Genomic DNA, 20,563 nt, shown 5'->3' on the forward strand with positions numbered 1-20,563 from the left:
AGTTTTTACAAAAAAAAAAAAAAAAAGTGTGGGTCAAAGCACTTATTGCGGGAGAGATACATATATTTGCATCTGTTTACTTCCCCCCTGATCGTGCTCAACTTAGTTGTTATGAGAAATTCTTTGAAGTTGCTGAAAATATTTTATCTTCCTTTGCACCAGAATCAAAAATCCATATATACGGAGATTTCAATCAACGAAATGCGGACTTTATCACTGATTCTGAAAATGAATTTATCTTGCTTCCAGTTGTTGGTGATAATAAGACTCTGCAATTTATTTTTGATAAAATAGCCGGTCTTGGGTTGAATCAAATAAACAATGTTCAGAATCGACAGAAATGCTTCTTGGATTTCTTGTTGACAAATATGACCGAAGATTTTTGTGTGACCGAATCATTAACTCCACTTTGGAAAAATGAAGCTTTCCACACAGCTATCGAATATTCTATATTTATAGATAACACTCAAAAACCATTTGATTATGAATTTGAGGAAGTCTCTGATTACACTAAAGCAAATTACCAATCAATTAGGTGTAAGCTTAACTATATCAACTGGCAGGATTTATTTAGAAGTGTGGAAAACATTGAAGTAGCAGTGACGACTTTTTACTCGATGATCAATGAAATTATAGAGCAGGAGATACCAAGAAGACGAAAAAGGAGAAATATGAACACAAAATATCCGATTTGGTTTAATCAAAGCATAAAGAATCAAAAAAATAAAAAACAGAAGGCACATAAATTTTATAAGAAATACAAATCTGACGCTAATCTCCAAAAATATCTGAACATTTGCGAACAGCTCAACTCAACTGTTAAAAGCGCTTTTGAAGATTACAGCTTAAAAACAGAGTCGGACATAAAATCTAACCCGAAAAGTTTCTTTAATTACATAAAAACATAATTAAAAAGCAATGGTTTTCCATCACGCATGCACCTTGACGATACCGTGGGGAATGACCCAGAAAAAATTGCAACCTCTTTGCAACATTTTTTCAAGAAGTTTATATTGTAACAGCTGAGGAGGACCGAGATCGTGACTTCTTTGCATTTCTTCCAGAATTTCCATGTGATGTTGGAGTCAGAAAACTAACTTACATTGAAATTTTTGACGCTTTAAATAAGCTCGATGTCTCGAAAGGGCCAGGTCCTGACGGAATTCCACCGGTTTTTATAAAAAATTTGGCATCTGAATTAACTCATCCACTTTTATGGCTTTTCAATACGTCATTGGAATCAGAAAGGTTCCCAAAAATATGGAAAAACTCTTTTCTTGTACCAATATTCAAATCCGGTAATAGATCCGATGTAAGAAATTATCGTGGAGTAGCAATTATTTCTTGCATTCCAAAACTCTTTGAAGCCATAATAAACCAAAAACTTTTTCAACAACTAAAGACACGAATTACGAATAAGCAACACGGTTTTTTCAAAGGACGATCAACAACAACAAATTTGCTGGAATTTGTCACATTCACTTTGAATGCAATGGATAATGGTAATCAAGTTGAAGCTCTATACACTGACTTTAGTAAGGCTTTCGATCGTGTTGATATACCCTTACTCCTTCTTAAACTTCAAAAAATAGGGATAGAAGTCAAGCTATTGAAATGGCTAGAATCATATTTGACTGACCGCACCCAAATGGTAAGATTTAATGGGGAAATTTCAAAACCAATATTTGTTACATCCGGAGTTCCTCAAGGCTCTCATTTGGGGCCACTTTTGTTCATTTTATTTGTTAATGACGTTTGCGTTTTTCTTAACAGTGTTAAGGCACTTATCTACGGAGATGATATGAAACTGTATATGGAAATAAAGAATGAAGAAGACTCTCAAACATTCAAAAATGAAGTTGACATAGTTTATAATTGGTGCACTAAGAGTTTATTACAGCTCAATGTTAGGAAATGCACTTTGATTACTTTTACAAGAAGAAGAACACCATTGAACAATGGTGTTATACTGGGTAATCAACCCATCAGTAGATGTCAACGAGTAAGAGATTTAGGTGTGATCTTAGATTCGAAACTAACCTTCGTGGATCATTATAATACAATTATCCATAGAGCAAATAATATGTTGAGCTTCATTAAACGCTTTAGTTACCATTTCCACGATCCGTACACAATAAAAACATTGTATATTACTTACGTCAGATCAATTCTCGAATACTGTAGTATTGTATGGTCCCCCTACATAACTTCACACGAAGACAGAATTGAATCTGTACAAAAACAATTTTTGTTATTTGCACTTCGTAAACTAGGCTGGTCTTCATATCATCTACCTCCATATGAAGCACGCTGTATGCTAATCAATATTAAAAGCCTAAAAGAACGTCGGAACTCTGCCATGATTCTATTTATTATTGATATAATATCACAACGAGTGGACTCAGAAGAAATATTAGGAAACCTGAATTTTTACGCACCGATTAGGAACCTGAGAAACCCTAACATTTTTTACATAGATTATCGAAGAACGAATTATGCCAAATATAGTCCTATTAATCGTATGATGAGCCTCTGTAACGAACACAGTGAAACAATTGATGTAACCATGTCAAGATCAATGCTCAAAGACTATCTGAATAGCATAAGATATCGTTAAATTTCACTGTAATATTTGGGCAGCATATTTAGTCTACGCTGGTTTGACGAAATAAATAAATAAAAAAAATTGATTCTGTAACTTGTTAAAATCGTATTTTAAATTAAACGAATAAATTATCCAGCCAGCTCTCTTTAGATTTTTAGTTTTAAGTAAGTAGTTTTAAGTAGTATAAGTAGGATATCGTCGGATCGATAGAATGGACACGCGTTTTGACTCCATGCATTTATTATTTTCATTACGCAAATTGACCTGCATATGTTTCGGCTTGGACAAAATTATAATTCGGCTTAGCACACGTCAAAGGTGTTTATTCCTACAATACATCAACGACACCGTTGGTTTGGCACCTACACCAAGTTCTGTTTTCGTGTCGCATATAAATCAAGCAAACAGCAATTGAAATATGCTTATCGTTGAGCAATATGAATTCCTCCGAGGGTGTGTTTTAAATTGGCAAAATAAATTGTTTATCGCGTTCGTAAAATCAGAATACAATTGGTTTCCAGTGCGACAAATACCATTCGCTACCGGTGCTGATGATGAAAACAAATAAGCGTGGTAGTACTAACGGTAAAGGCGCTGTAGTTTTTTTTTCTAATACTCTTAACACATTGTTATCGCATTCACATTTCTCAAATATCTATAGATGTGATAATCAATCGATTACAATTTTCGTTAACCAAATGTCAACGTAATACCTGGATTGTTAATGAAACAATGTTAAATTGTTTAAAAAATGTGATTTGTTTAACTCTATTTTTTCACATCGCCTGGTAAAACGTTTTAACAGTTCTTCAATCATCCATAGCGCTGATGCACTAAAATATTGTATAAATGATGAATTTTTAGACGCTTTTATTTTTCAGCTCATGTTCCATTTGTCGAATACTCCCATAACCTCAAAGTGTCTTTTCCATTAGACGGGGAATCAGAAACCTTTTCAAGCCTATGATAGAACGTTTTTGTTCAAAAACGTGTGAACGTAAATAAAACTTCAGTCTATATTCAATTATGTTGGTGTTTTCTAGTGTGCAAAATAAGCAGAGGAAAAAATATACCGACGGTAACAATCCGATGTGACTTAAACGTCCACGTTTCTCCTCTCTTTATTGACGTAGAACTACGTCTTTCATTAAGGGTGCCAAATCAGAAAACAGGTCACGTTTTTATGAAATAAAGTTAACGTTAATAACTATTTTTTCCGCGAACGGATTTTGGCGATTTACATACCAAACGAATCAGAAGATTTGTTTAATATGCTATACATTAGAATCCCCTGGTTTGTAAATGGTTAAAATTCATGAAAACTTTAAGCGTTTTCATTTTCCCGTACATTTGTTCTGTCCATTTGTGTGCCTTCCCGAACAGAGCTGTCAATAACGAGCAACTTATCGACTACCAACGGAGGGGAAATCGTAGGATTCAAAGTCTCCGCGAACAAAGGAAAAGTAGAAGAATGAAGGGGAATACCTGCGTAGAGTATAAACAGTGGATCTCGCTGAGGCAAACTTTCATTCGGCATCGGACTGTTGAGCAATCCAGTTCACATTGCTTTCGCTGCGCTTCGATCTAAGATTGGACCCCACCAACTTGGATATCGTCGTTTAGTTTTTCTGTTTGTTTTTCGCGTTATTCGTATGGTGTGTTTTTCTTTCCGCGTCATAAATTGGACGCTTCGCGTAGTGTGTGATGAGCAAGAAGAAGAGGAAAGCAGGCTCGAGCCCTGCAAAAAACGAACGCATTGCCAGGGGCAAAAAAATTTCGAGGCAAGCGTCATCTAATGATGCACGCGATGTTAGGGTAGTGAAAAGCGCTCGAACTAAATCGAGCCTTCGCAAGTGTGGCATAATTCAGTCTTTTTCCAAGAAGTTAACATTGTTTGTTTTCCGTCATCATAAGGGCTTCGTTGGTGTTTTCGAGGTTGTTATTAACAAAAAGAGTTTATTTCGCTTGTTTAGTCACCAAGAAAGTAAATGTCGTTCTGGAATTTTGTATGTGATTAGGTTTCGCTTGCCAGAAGCAAAACTTCCTCCACTAAGGGTGACAACTGCGCTTCTCTCGAGCATGAGAACGGAATCCACCTTTTTTCGTGGCCAGTGATATTAACAGAAGTGTTTCTTTTGAGAATAGCACAAAAATGATGTGAAGTGTTTATATTCCTAGTAGTTTCAAGCCACCAATGTATGGCTCTGTATGCATGCTATGGCGAACGCTTGTTTGGCGCTTGGTTTACTTTATACGAACGATGCCTAGAGGTGCGATTCCACTGGGGCAATACTAAATAACATTCAGCATGATATTTGATACTTGCAAGTGTTGTCATTGTTGTTGTTTCCATGCGGTGCCAAAGATATATTGATGTAGTTATGAGATGTGGAATTATGGTGCAACATGTATATAATCGACTGTAGCCGAATCTATGTTAATTGCGAACAAGGCCACCGGAATAGCGTTCGAGGTAAATTTTCAATGCATTGACATGAAATAAATTGCGACATACGATCAGCTAGTGTATTGTTTTGCGAGGGCAAGAATGAATCATCAATCAATTATCGTCAACTGATTCTACAATGAAAAAAACATTTCAGAGATTATTCTACTAAGCAGTTGTTTCTAAAATTTCACAGCATTATGGAATAATATCCGAAGGTATAAAAAAGCGACTTATATAAAATAACAGCGTTGTTCTACGTCAACAATGCGGTCGTATCTTGGACACAACCTCATATATGTTTTTTTATTCTCTATTTTCTTTTCAGCTGTCCCTGTTTCCTCTTTCTCATTATATATCCTGTTTGTGACGTCACAATTTTTCAACAGTTTGCATGCGACACCAGAATCGAGTCCCAGCTTGGCGGAAGAACTGAGCACAAGTGTAGAACGAAATACAGCAAATTCAGGCTGGACCGAATGACGCACGACAACTCCGTAGGCTCAATCAACAAAAGGAAGCTAAAAAGGCCAGAAACCGTCGCAGGAGGAATCAAATGATGAACCAACCCAATAGGAATAATCGTCGAGATGTTGACAGTAGAAGGAATTACAGCAACTCAAAGTACAACTATGTCAATAGATATACAATTAAAACAATAATGCGCGCCACAGAAATATCAGGAGCAACTCACACATTAATAACATCCGCCATCATAACCCAAACAGATATGACAGTACATTCAACATGAACAACATTCGATTTAATAGTAGCGAATCCAGCAGTAGGAACAATATTCAACGCAGGAACAACATTAACAATCGTCAAACGAGAAACAATGCCGTGCTTCTACCACCGGAAAGAGTACTCTTGGCAGCGGCTAAACATCAGTTCTCTAGGCCAGCCGAAACGAATCTACGAATGATCAACTGGTGTCCACAGGATATGGGTTAAGATATCCTGTGGACCATCAACCTCCACACACAATGCAGCTACATTCATCGTCTCACAGGTGCATGCCATGCTGCTGTACGACCAATAACGGTTGCTCGAGTTTTCACCACCACTGACGCATTCCTCGGATGAAGATTTAGTTCATACTGGTTTTCTTGAAATCAATTATTTGAACTCATTGTTGTTAATGCCATGTTAAACGCAGTTCGTATTCCTAGTGAACAACATAATGAATTTGATGATGTGTGGGTCAAAGTATGTATTAATGGCCAAACACATGTTTTTGTATCTATCTTTTTTTCTCCTAATTTTGCCAAAAAACATTATTATGAGAAATTTTTAATTATTGTAGAGTTATTTGTTGATGAACTCGACCCTAAAATTAAAATTCATATTTACGGGGATTTCAATCAAAATACAATTGATTTCATTGTAGACGAGGAGAACGAATCAATCTTACTCCCGATTGTAGGCGAAAATGAGACATTGCAACTTATTTTCGATAAAACAAGCCAACTAGGTCTTTGTCAAATCAATCCTATTTCAAATGAACTAAATTGTTTCCTAGACTTGTTGTTTACTAATTGCACAGAAGATTTCCATGTATCGAAAGCTGAATGTCCTCTTTAGAAAAATGAAAAATTCCACACCGCTATAGAATACTCTTTATTTATCGATAGCACAAGTACACGCCCCGCCGATTGCGATTTTAAGATAAATTATGATTTCAAAAGGCAGACTACGAGCAAATTAATTGTAAGCTTAATGATATAAATTGGCCATTTCTACTTAAAGATGGAAGGAACATAGACAAAACTGTTGAAATTTTTGATGATAATCTGTATAGAATCATAAGCGAACATGTTCCAACAAGAAAGAAAAAAACTTAATACAAATTCCAAAACACCAGTATGGTTCACTCGTGATATTCAAAATCTCAAAAACAAAAAACAAAAAGCTCATAAAAAATACAAAGCAAGCGAAACTTTGGGTAATTTAGCTATATACAAAGATATTTGTAAAAACCTTGATACGAAAATATCACTACAATATGAAAGCTATATTACAAGGATAAAATATAGTATTGAATCCGATCCTAAGAAATTTTTCAATTTTGCCAGCGATACGATGAAATCTAATAATTTCCCATCAAGTATGAAATTTGGAGAATACGTTGGATCAAATGATAGTGATATTAGTAATCAATTCGTCCGTTTTTTCCGAGGTAACTACACAACAAATAACGTGGTTCGAGATCACGATAATATAGCATCACCATATTATCTTGTATTCCCAAATTATTTGAATCCATTGTCAATACTCAAATGTTCAATCAGTTAAAACTATATTACTCAAATGTTCAATCAGTTAAAACTATATTTTACCGAATCAACATGGTTTTTATGAAGGAAGATCCACTGCCACAAATCTGTTAGAATTTGTATCCTGTTCTCTTGCGGCAATGGATAGAGGCAACGTTGTCGAGACTCTTTATACAGACTTCAGCAAGGCTTTCGACAGAGTAGAACTCTATTGAAGTGGGTAGAATCTTACCTCACCAATAGAACACAGTTTGTTCGCTTTAGAGGAAAAATCTCTAGTCCAGTGAATGTCACATCCGGAGTTCCACAAGGTTCTCACTTAGGCCCTTTACTTTTCATCCTATTCGTAAATGATGTTTCACTGGTATTAACTAACCTCAACATTCTAATATATGCTGATGATATGAAATTGTACATGGAAGTAACCAAATGTAGTGACCTTGTGATTTTCCAACAAGAAGTAGATGTTTTCTTCGAATGGTGCCTGAAAAGTCTTTTAGATATTAATGTGAAAAAATGTAATATTATATCGTATACTCGAAAACATGAAACTTATGACTTCATATGTTCTCTAGGATTTGAAACTGTAGAGAGATGCGTCAAAATTAGAGATTTAGGTATAATTCTTGATTCGAAACTCACTTTTGGCGAACATTACAATACAATGATCAATATAGCAAATAGTATGCTCGGTTTCATAAAAAGATTTAGTTACAATTTCAGTGATCCATACACAATAAAAACATTGTATATAAGTTTTGTAAGATTTGTTTTAGAATATTGCAGTGTTGTATGGGCACCCTATCAAGAACTGCACTCCAATCGAATAGAATCAGTACAAAAACAATTTTTATTATTTGCCCTGAGAAAGCTAGGCTGGACAACATATCCCCTTCCCCCATATGAAGCTCGTTGTATGTTAATAAATGTTGAAACACTTGAGAAACGCAGAGAAAATGCCACAATTTCATGTTTAATTGACTTAGTTTCACACAGGATTAGTTCTGAAAACTGACTTGAAAATCTAAATTTTTATGCACCAACACGAGCCTTGCGAGCACAGAATTTGTTCAAACCAACTTCATTTCGAACTTTATATGCTATGAATGGTTCACTTAATAAAATGATGAGAACGTACAATAAGTACAGTAATGTAATTGTGACAATGACGAGGAAATTATTGAAAAAGTCATTGACTGAAAGATCATTGTATTCGTGAATTACAGTTTTGTCATATAAATATAGCTATAAATTATTCATTAAGTATATTGTAATTGTAATGTAATGTATGTAATTGTTATCTACTATAGTTTGATGAAATAAATATAGAAATAAATAAAGCAATAACTATGGTTTAAATTTTTTCTTTCTCTCCCCGTGTTCTGGTAAGCAGTCTGCCAAGCTTAACCATCCAACTGCCCCTTGCAACGTCGTCGGGGATTCCCGCACCTTCAGTCTATCTTCTGTGCGATAGTGGATACGGAATTCAGACTTACAACAAAATGGCTGGCTGAGCAGTTTCTGGGATCAAATCAGCACGGAAAACAAAAGGCCCACTGGACGGACCTGTCCAGCGTATTAGTATCCTAGTTTTGCCAGAGAGACCAGACTACATAACCTTTTTCCCGATTTTTTGTTCTCCTCCTTTTTTCCTTATCCTTCTATTGCTTTATAATCCTGTTCTCTGTGAACCGGAACTAAACTTTACTAACATTGTTTCCCCATTTCAAATTTCTAACTAACCTTACGTATATTCTATGTGTTTTCTTCTACTATCTCTATTCACCTCTTTTTCCAATTTTTCAATTTTAAATTCAATTTTCCGTCGCGCATTTCTGACTTCCTTAAACGGTTGAAGTCGTTTGCTAGCACTGCATATTCACTGAGCTTGTTGTTTTTTCCCAGCTTTTGTGTGGTGAAACAACTCATTTTTTCTCTGCCCAGTTGGTAGCTCCGTTCGATAACGGTGGACCAACTGGATAGTGTGTCACGGTGGGCATTGTTTACCCCAGACTCAAACCATCTGTGAATGCATGAAAATTATCCAGTAACCGACGGCTTGGAATAAGTAGAGGAACTGGTACAAATTCGATACCCCATTTTTTTTTGAACTTAGCTCTTGGCCAATGCTCGGAATTTCTTCATATTACGTCAGCTTATGAAGGGATCTATTGCGGACATATCCCCGCAAACCGATTTCAAAAATCTTGATTTGGCTAGGAGCTTTGAGCATAGAAGTGAAACAACTCAAATTCGAGTACCCGATATGCCTGGGTATAAATTTGGCACCCCATTTTTTTGACGTGGGACTACGTCTAACCGGAATATATAGGGGGTAAAATGAAAACATAAACACTGAACATGTAGGAAAAAATGCAAGATTTCGAATGCTTATAACTCGAACATTTCTTACTGGATCGGAAAAATTTTTGAATCAATTGATAGGGAATATTTATTTCGTCGCAATTAATAAAATGTTATTTTGCATTAGATAAATAATTGAATAACTGTAAAATGTTAAGCGTTATCTATACGCCCTAACTGCCTCGTTTTGATTGGCCCGCTTTACGGTTTCCCCAACACAGACTTCAAAACCAAGCAGCCTTGGGGAAATCGGAATTGCAAATACGTGAAAGTTGAGGAACTTTTGTTCTCTCCGGAATGTGTTCCCTAACACAGCCTTAAAACCAAGCAGCGTTGGAGAAATCGACATTGCAAATACATGAAAGTAGGGGTAACTTTTGTTCCCACCGAAATGTGTTTCCCTAACACAGACTTCTAATCCAAAGAGCGTGGGGAAGTTGGCATTGCAAATACATGCAAGTCGAAGGCATATTTGTTCCGACTGAAATGTGTTTCCCTAACACGGAATTCGAATCCATGGAGCGAGGGGAAATCGGAATTACAAATACATGCAAATCGGGGCCATTTTTGTTCCGACTAAATATGTTTCCTCAACACAGGCTTCAGAACCAAGGTGTCTAGGGAAATTGGGATAGCAAATACATGCAAACTGCGAGTACTTTTGTACTCGCTTGCCTTTGTGCAGACTAGAGCGTGTTTCCCTAATACGGTCTTCTAAACTTAGGTACAGCGCGAACTCGATTATATACAGTTTCTGTTTTTTTTATATACAATAATCGAATCCTGTATATAAACAGAAAACATCTTTCTCACATGAGAAAAATAAATTTATTTAAATTCTCTCAGGAGGTGATAGACGATTATATTTGATGAAAGAAATCCTTCTACGCATATGTTCGAATTTCAACAATGACAGAGTTATAGACCTTTTTTTTTATTTCGGACTCTGTTTGCTTCAAACTGACGCTACATTACAAAGTACGCTACAGAAGACGATTCTGTTGCTTTCATTTGAAAGATGAGAAAATTTAGTATAGGATATAGTAGTGGAACATTTTGGAAGTGAAACACTTAAAAGTTAATAATTTTTAATGTGTTATTATTAATTTCACCCTTAAAATTTATATTTAACTAGATTATTTCTATCAATTAAAGTGAAGCTTTTTAACCGCTCTACAGTCTGTTTATTGACACCCAATTTCTTTCTTAATTTGGCTGCAATATCGATTTAAACAATTCCTGGTGAAAATTCAAGCAAAATCTTCAAACAACACGATTTTTACCGCACTGTACATGTAATAGCCACTTAAATTACACCTGAACGTTGAAAGGTTAGGGTTCTTCTTGAAATGAGTCATACTTGAAACATAAAAAAAATCCAAACTGTATATAAACGAGTCCAAAATTGTATATAATCGAGTCCGACCTGTACCTGGTAAAATCGTGTAGACACTAGAGACATGGCATTTGTTCGAACTTTTTACTCACAACGCAAATATATTGAATTCAATTCGTATTGCTTCATTCAATTTCATTCAATTCAATTTAATCAATACAATCAAATGATTACTAAGCTAAGGTAGTCCCACATCAACCTTGCGGTTGTATCATAGATATAACCCACCCTTTTTTTAATTTTTTCAAATTAAAAGAATCGTCCTGAAATCACTGAAAAATGTATTTTTTGACATTTTCATACAAAATAGAAGTGAAGTACACTATATTACGTAAATTAACTCAACTTTGACGAAAAAGCATGCAATTTTACAAAACAAAGAGGAACAAAAAAAAACGATTTTTTCAAGTGAACAAATTTCTAACTAAAAAACAGGAAGTGGGTTATATCTATGGTATAACCGCAAGCGTGACGTAGGACTATCGTTGATTTAGAGATCATTTGTTTGAAGTTGAATCTAAATCCATTCTGAATGAATGAATAAATGAATATTTGGGAGACTTCAAAACGAGAGCGTTACGTTGGAGGCACAAGGTTTTATGCATCCAATGTAGGATACGAAAAACCTTGTTCTGAAGAATAATCTTCAGAAGCTAACCTGCTAACTGTACTTGATTGACAAATCACAAACCCAAATGTATTATATGGATATTTTATGGATAGAAAACATTAAAATAAACTCTTTCACATGAATGTAATTTTAAATTCCCAGAGGAACTGGCAGATTATTTTCAGTAACGATTAGATATTTCCACATTTTCCTCGATACTGGAAGCCCACCAGTGGTTAATACTAACTCGATAACCACCTGTTAATAGTACTTGATTGAAAAATATTTGGTCACAGTGTTACATGAATAGAAAACATTCAAATAAACTCTTTCACATGAATGTATTTTTAAATTCCCAGAGGAACTGACTGATTATTTCCCAGCAATGATTAGATCTTTCCGGAACTTTCTCGATGCTGAATGGCATCCAAACGGAAAGAATTCTGCGCGTGTATGTGTCGATCTTTCGCCGTCCACCTCCTCCAGCACGTTAGGCAACGATGTTGTCTTGTCGATGTCCTCACGAAAAAAAATTAATGTGTCTCACCACCAGAATATCGCTTAAGTATGCTTTTTTTTTTGGAGAGGGCGTTTCGAAAACGAGAGCGTTACTTTGGAGGCACAATATTCAGCAAAAGAAGCAATAACGCAAAAGTTGTATAATACATGATACATTGCTTGTATTGTGATATGATTTGTTTTCCATTTCCAATAGACAAAATATCTGTTGCATCAAATCAGTCTACATAATTTTTGCGTTCGCTAATCCTTTCTCACAACACACATTTCTCGTTTGAGAAATTGTTGAGTAAACATCGTTTGCCAGTGCGCGTAGAGCGGGAATTCCTTAAGATTCATTGCACCTCTAATAAATTGCCGAAGACATGATCTTACGTTGGTCGCACTTGATTGAAAAATTCAAAACGAAATGTATTTGGTCACAGCATTATATGAGCAGCAAGCAAATAATTGCTGGAAAATAATAGGATTTTCGCGATGTAAAACATTTTCCGTTTTTCATGTTATGCATCCAATATTGGATACGAAAATTTTCTACTGATGGGGAAGAATAATTTTCAGAAGCTTTCCTGTTAATTGCGATTGATTGAAAAATCACAAAACCAAATGTATTTGATTGCAGTGTTATATGGATAGAAAACATTAGAATAAACTATTTCGCATCAATGTATTTTTCAATTCCCAGGGGAACTGGCAGAGTATTTTTCAGCAACGATTAATTCTTTTCAGATTTTCCTCGATACTCGAAGCCAACCAGTGATTAATGCCAACTCGATAACCACCTGTTAATAGCACTTGATTGAAACATATTTGGTCACAGTGTTACATGGATAGTAAACATTCAATTAAACTCTTTCACATGAATATATTTTGAAAATTCCCAGAGGAACTGGCAGATTATTTTCAGTAACGATTAGTTATTTCCACATTTTCCTCGATACTGGAAGCCCACCAGTGGTTAATGCCAACTCGATAACCACCTGTTAATAGCACTTGATTGAAACATATTTGGTCACAGTGTAACATGGATAGAAAACATTCAATTAAATTCTTTCACATGAATATATTTTGAAAATTCCCAAAGGAACTGGCAGATTATTTTCCAGCAATGATTAGATCTTTCCGGAACTTTCTCGATGCTGAATGGCATCCTAACGGAAAGAGTTCTGCGCGTGTATGTGTCGATCCTTCGCCGTCCACCTCCTCCAGCACGTTAGGCAACGATGTTGTCTTGTCGATGTCCTCACGAAAAATGAATGTGTCTCACCACCAGAATATCGCTTAAGTATGCTTTTTGTGTGTGATTGAATCGAGTGAAGGTGTGGTTTACGATGGCAATTTGGAAGGCAAACTAGAGGGGAATGAACTCTCTGAGCTCGGAACTTTCGGCGACTGAGCAATAATCGATTGCGGGCGCATACAATATTGGATACGGAAATATCCTACTGATGGGGAAGAATAATCTTCTGTAGCTATCCTGTTAATTGCGATTGATTGAAAAACCACAAAACCAAATGTATTTGGTCACAGTGTTACATGGATAGAAAACATTAAAATAAACTCTTTCACATGAATGTAATTTTAAATTCCCAGAGGAACTGGCAGATTATTTTCAGTAACGATTAGATATTTCCACATTTTCCTCGATACTGGAAGCCCACCAGTGGTTAATATATTTGGTCACAGTGTTACATGGATAGAAAACATTCAATTAAACTCTTTCACATGAATATACTTTGAAAATTCCCAAAGGAACTGGCAGATTATTTTCAGTAAAGATTAGATATTTCCACATTTTCCTCGATACTGGAAACCCACCAGTGGTTAATGCCAACTCGATAACCACCTGTTAATAGCCGCGCGTGTATGTGTGTGTAGCGATGTCTTCCCAGGGAACCGTTTGTGGCATCACTCTCCTCCTGATAGATTCCCTTCTGGCCTAGGGTGCACAAACAGGCTCTTGGTGACACCGTTCATCCGCGCTTTCATGATAAATAAAGAGCTTCACCGCAACAGCGACAACATGCTCCAATCGCTGTTCAATTAGAACTGAGTGGATTTCCGAGCGCCGCTCGCTTATATACCGATTGGTGATTTCAATAGCCTGTTTTGAAAGCAATTTTAAGACTATTGAAACAAGTTTTTGGATCAAAAAGTAACAAGTATATAACGCGTAGACATTTTATCTTTCGAATGAAGTGTTTATCATACCATTTCGTTCAGTTGTTTAGGAGCTATTAACGCTCAAAATCTCGGTCTCCGGCGTAACGCTTTCGTTTTCGAAACTTTGATTTTACACCCCGGTATAGAAATGAAAGACGTAGTCCTACGTCAAAAGTAAAAAAACAATGTTGCCAGACCGGGTGGGTTGTTATCCCCAAATCGGGCGAAATTTAATTTTTCTGCATGGGCATGCAATACTTAGTATAGTGTATCATCAAACACTATGTTTACATTGGAGTGCCAAATTACCCGCATATCGAATTTTCACTTTGGAATGAAATCTATGAAATTTGTGATTAAAATCTGTATACACTTACTCGAATTCGTCGAAGAACATCAATTTTTTGATCCAAATCAGCTTTAATATTTAAAATCGGCTAACTATTCGATTTTAAATGATTTTTCAAAAGACGCACATGAAAAATTTTCGAGATTTCAAAAACAACAAAACTTGATTTATATATATTTGATATTTTGGTTTTTTGGCATCTAACGTTTGTTACTACATTACTAGAACACTTTTTTATTCACCACCAGAGTGCGCTCATTACCGCCGGAGATCTGGGTGGGTACCAAATTACCCACGGGGTACCGAATTTATACCAGTTCCTCTATATAAAAGTTTATTTATAGTACATTTATTTGGATTTGGGTGGAGCTCAAATTGCGCTTTTAACCAACGGTTACAGTTCATTCGGCGCTCTCTTGTTTATGAATTATGTACACTGCGTACCAAGCGTTTGTTATAAACGCGCACTGATGAAAATTGAACTGAAGCAGGGCGCAGCGTATGTTTTCTGAAGACTGCTCCCAAGCAAATCTCTAGCAGCACAACTGCTAGCAAAAAAAGGTAGTTGGGATTATCAGCTCGAAAAAAACGGGTGGGTAATGTCGGGAACATAATCAGAAAGACGTCGAGCTACACAGTTCATTATGTTGCTTCTTATTCATAACTCTGGCTGTTGTGATGTAAATAAACTGTACACATGCACTGAGCGAAAACCATTCACAAAACAGCGAAGCAATAAATTTTGCAAATTAACTCTCATCTTTAGTACTAACATGTTCTGTTGATTGCTTGCTGCCTAGAGCGACACTAAAACACTAAATTTATCGAATATTCAAGTAGTATTTCAGTATCTTTTATAAAAATTACATTACCAATGCCCACAACATCTTTCCCCAAGAAATATTCCTCAAATTTCAACATCTTTTCAGCATCTTTCGCCGAGTGGCGACAGGAAATTCAAATTGAATCGGTTGTGTGGTGGCAGCGAAGTTCACTTAGTTTTCAACCGAAGAACACAGCTCTTTCCGCTGGAAAATATCTTCTTCACACCCGGCTTGAAATGAGCTGTGTTTTGAAGCCATTTTATACCCGAAAACAACACATCAATTAACAAAAAATTGAATAATCAATCGGAAAAAGTGACCAATAAGTTCGAGCACATTCCTAATAATTTCTCCTAAGTTCTCTCCCGGTAAAACATAGCGCACGGCGAGACAAATGGGCGCAGCTTTTCATACATTAAAGGAGTATGGTAGTCTAGAAATTTGAAAAAAAGGAAATTTATCTCCTTCATATTTCTGAAGTATATATATTGGGTTGGGGAAAAAGAAATGTCGTATATTGTCAAACATATCTTGTGTTGCACTTATCGCATCGGGTCATACTATACGGCTATTTAAAGACGACAATCTGTGCTACAAGTGTAGTTTTGACAGTGTTGTATTGTCCTTTGCAGTCTCAAGTTATAGCGCGTCAAAGATGGAGTCCACCAAGCAAGAAATTCGCCAAATTTTACGTTTTTACTACCTGCGAGGTAAAACTGCAACGAAGACGGCCGAAAAAATTCGTGTAGTTTATGGACCCGATACTGTAACGATTCGCACAGCACAGCGTTGGTTTGATCGATTTCGTTCTGGTGTAGTGGCTGTCGAAGATACACCCGTACTGGTAGGCCAATCGTCGTGGAAACCGATAAAATCGTTTAAATCATCCAAGTAGACCGGCATGTGAGCACTCGCTCGATTGGCCAGGAACTGGATCTAGACCATAAAACCGTTTGGAACCATTTGCAGAGGATTGGATTCCAAAAAAAGCAGGATGTATGGGTTCCACACGTGTTGACGCATAAAAAATCTTTTAAACCGTGTTGCGGAGAGTAATAATCAATCCGCATTGCCCTCGGCAAAATGAATAATAGGTTGTACTTCCCGTGCTTAGATAGAACAATAAGTGAAAAAACGGATAGTAGAAGCTGTAGAAAGGTGTGAGAAATTAAAAAGCAAGAGTAGATGAGATATTGTGAATATTTATAGAAAATTAAGTGATTTGCACGGAAAGTACACTCGTAAGGTATGTTGTAAATCATCAACTTCAGGATTCTGAAAATTATATGAATTTTCTTACAAATAGATAAAGGCCACTAAGGCACCGAATTTAATGAAAAGAAGGAAATAAGGAGGTTGGGAACCAATGTGAGTTCAATGAAATAATATGAAATGAATTATTAAATGAATAAAATCCTCTTAGCTTTTAGCTATTACCGCTTAAAAGACTTCCAATAATTTCCGTCCATCAACAGACCGAATCAACGCCAACGACTGCTGAAACGGAACGAACTCGACCCATTTTTAAAGAAGATGGTGACTGGTGATGAAAAGTGGATCACGTACGACAACGTAAGGCGAAAAAAGTCGTGGTCGAAGCGCGGTGAGCCGACCCAAACCATCGCCCAGCCCGGATTGACAGTCAGGAAGGTTTTGCTGTGTGTTTGGTGGGATTGGAAGGGAAACATCCACTATGAGCTGCTCAACTATGGCCAGACCCTCAACTCGGTTCTCTACTGTGAGCAGCTTAACCGTTTGAAGCAGGCGATTGACCAATAGCGGCCAGAAATGATCAATAGGAATGGTGTTGTTTTCCACCAGAAGCTACGGGAGCTCGGATGGGATGTCCTATTGCAACCACCGTATAGTCCGGACCTGGCTCCAAGTGATTATCATCTCTTCTGGTTCATGCAAAACGCTCTTGGTGATACTAAGTTGGCCTCAAAAGAGGCTTGCGAAAACTGGTTGTCTGAGTTTTTTGCAAATAAGAAGGGGGTTTTATAAGGGGGGGATAATGAAGTTGGCAACAAGTTTGCGAACAAAACGGCGCATATTTGACTTAAATTGGATAATTTTAAGTATGTTAAATAAAGCGTCAAATTTCGATCAGAAATGCTTCCCCAACCCTATATATGGTAAACGGTATCCTACCGATATCATAAATAGTTTGCAGCCTATTCTCATGCCTACCAAGTTTTTTGTGCACAATTTCATCAAAATCGGTCGAGCCGTTTTGGAGGCGTTCGGTAACAAACACCGTGACATGAGATTTTTATATACTTTTATAGTGAGCAGATCGGTACACGAAAACGGTGTTTTCGAAAAAAAATTGCCGATGCTAAATGTCTTAAGATTGCATCATATTTTTTTTCAAAAACATCATTTTCATGTATCGACACTCACCCTCGCTTGGGTAATTTTTGAAATTTCAAAAGATTTAAACTTTGATCGCTTTGCGCCACTTTCCCTTAAGTGCGATTGAACGTAAATTTACCCTAGGGTGTTTTCTCGAGGTAGTGAACATTTTGTAAGAGATAACTTATTGAAATTCGAGATGACCATTTTAATTGGCACAATAATGCACACACATGCGCAAATACAGAGAGTTAATCAAATGTATGATAGCAAAATCAAATGCTTTCCCTCGGTAGTGAGCGCCGCCTGATGAGCCAGGCTTGTGCGAACCATTGATGGCAAATGCTAGAGTGAACATTTTAAATAATTACGAAGTAAAAAATTAGTTCAGGACAACCCTAACTTTTCCCGAATAACGGCATGGTGGGTACTGAAGGCAAACAGTTAAATTCAATTTTTATAGCTTGTTTTGATGAACAGACCATAAGCTATCAAAGTTGCCAAACTTTGGAATTTTTCGTAATCTAAAAGACCGTTGAACTCTTTTTTGCATACAGGTCGAAAATATATTGAAGCAATGAAAACGCAAAGTTACGCTTAAAAGCTAGAATGATGGGGCATGAAAAAAGCCGCCATATAACTAAATTGTGAGCGTCATGACACCTTTCATTTGACGCTACCGAACATTCGGTAGGTAACACCGTTCCTAGGATACAAAGGGAACTAGGTGCACGATCACCTTCCCCTATAGGTTGGACCCTTGGAAGAAGGCGGGGAAATTTCAGAGGAAAAAGGGAAGTACTCAGGATGATAACTAACATAAAAATTAGTATATAGCTTTTTACATCATGGTGAAATTCATATTTAATACAAAATACACTTTATTGATTTGAACGATTTGTGGATCCTATTTTATCGCGCAGAGTTGTTTTTTTTTGTTCATCTATTGTTGACAAATCTTAGAACAAAGTTAAATTGTATATTTTGAAACGGAACTGAAAATACAACATTAATGTCCACATCCGGAAACCGCCAAAAATCAGGTGTTGTCACGACGCAAAAGTATTTGTTTGGCAACGAGTGAATTTGCCTTTAAACAACATCTCCAACCGATGATTCTTGTTGGAAATTTTCTAAATTTTACTTTTACATCGTTTACTTTTTGAAAATTGTGAGATTTATATATTTATATATGATAACGAGGTAAAAAACTGTTTTAGAGTGTCAGAATGGTGTCACGTCACGCTGAGATGGGTCATATGCTCTTGGAAAGATTTGCGAAATTCCCATTATTCACCTAGTTTACAGGGTTGCCATAAAAAAAATTGTGTTTTTGGTCTTAAAAAATCTTTTTATCTGTGTGTTATCTCAGAAAATCTGTATTAACTCTTTGTGGTCGTTTATCTGTTCTCAGTGACCACAGCTGAGAAGTATACTAATATTATAATTTATGCAACAATGTATCAGTTCACACTTCTCTAAACGAATTTTAAATTTTAACTTATTCACGAACCAAAACGGCGCTACTATGAATGATAGATAACGGTACTCAGTAGTCTGAAAAATCTGTATAAATACAGATTATTCTGTAGGTATGGTAACCCTGCTAGTTTATGCCATTTAAGTGACGCGGTATCCAATCTGATATGTTCTTGATTCAATACTTTAAAGCTTTAACACGTTTTTCATGGGAGTGCGGATAAAATCGACAGCCAAAATATTTTTCTAAAGAGTTAGTCATCAAGTTTCGATGCATTTCAAAATAATATTCGAAATGTTAAATAAGCCAATTGAATAAAACAAGTTCGTAGTCCTACGGCAATAATGCTCCCATGTCTTGAACCCCCTATATTTTTTAAGGCTGCCGAGGGAAATTAAAAAAGCCGTGCTCAAGAATAAATTTTGTAACTCGCAGCATTGATGGTTTGTGAAGAAATTTCTTGACGAGACTTGTTTCAGATAGCTTCTTTATCAACACGAAAGAGCAATCAAGAATACAACCAAGTGTTCAGAATTATTTACTCCCGATTTGGCACTGTAAACACCGTGTCGAACACGAAAACACTCGGAATAGATTGTTTTGAATTATAAACTGCAGCTAGAGCTAAGGATGACCTACGAATTATCAACTTGTTGTAATGCATACGAAATTGGTTTCCATCTAGTTCTATAGTTATGAAACGGAACAAAATAATAAAGTTCAAATGATCAGTCTTAGAAACGAATTTAGTTATTGTATCCCACACTATATGTAAAAATGAAATGAAAAGAAAACTACAAAAAATTGAGTAGTTATGAAACAAAGTGTATGTGGTTTCTAATGTTTGGATAAAAGTAAAACAAGCTAAAAATGACAATATGAACTTATGACAAGTTGACCGAATGATCCGCAGTAGTTCAAAATCTGACTGTCTGTAGTCATCTTGTATAATATTGCAAATTTTGCTACTGTAACTGTAACACTATTTAACAGTTAACTCTTCACAAAACTGTTTATGGTTACTTCATGTTATTGTCTTGAAGCAAACCCAAGCACTTTCAAAGAGTTTACTCCAACAATGTTTTCTATGGAGGCGCATAGTCTGTCGTGTTTTCCAACCGTAGCTTTTTATGGCAAAACTTCAACTTTTATAGCACCAGCAGCTTTCGCTCGCTA

This window comes from Toxorhynchites rutilus, chromosome 2, assembly GCF_029784135.1.
Source record: "Toxorhynchites rutilus septentrionalis strain SRP chromosome 2, ASM2978413v1, whole genome shotgun sequence".
Lineage (NCBI taxonomy): Eukaryota > Metazoa > Arthropoda > Insecta > Diptera > Culicidae > Toxorhynchites > Toxorhynchites rutilus.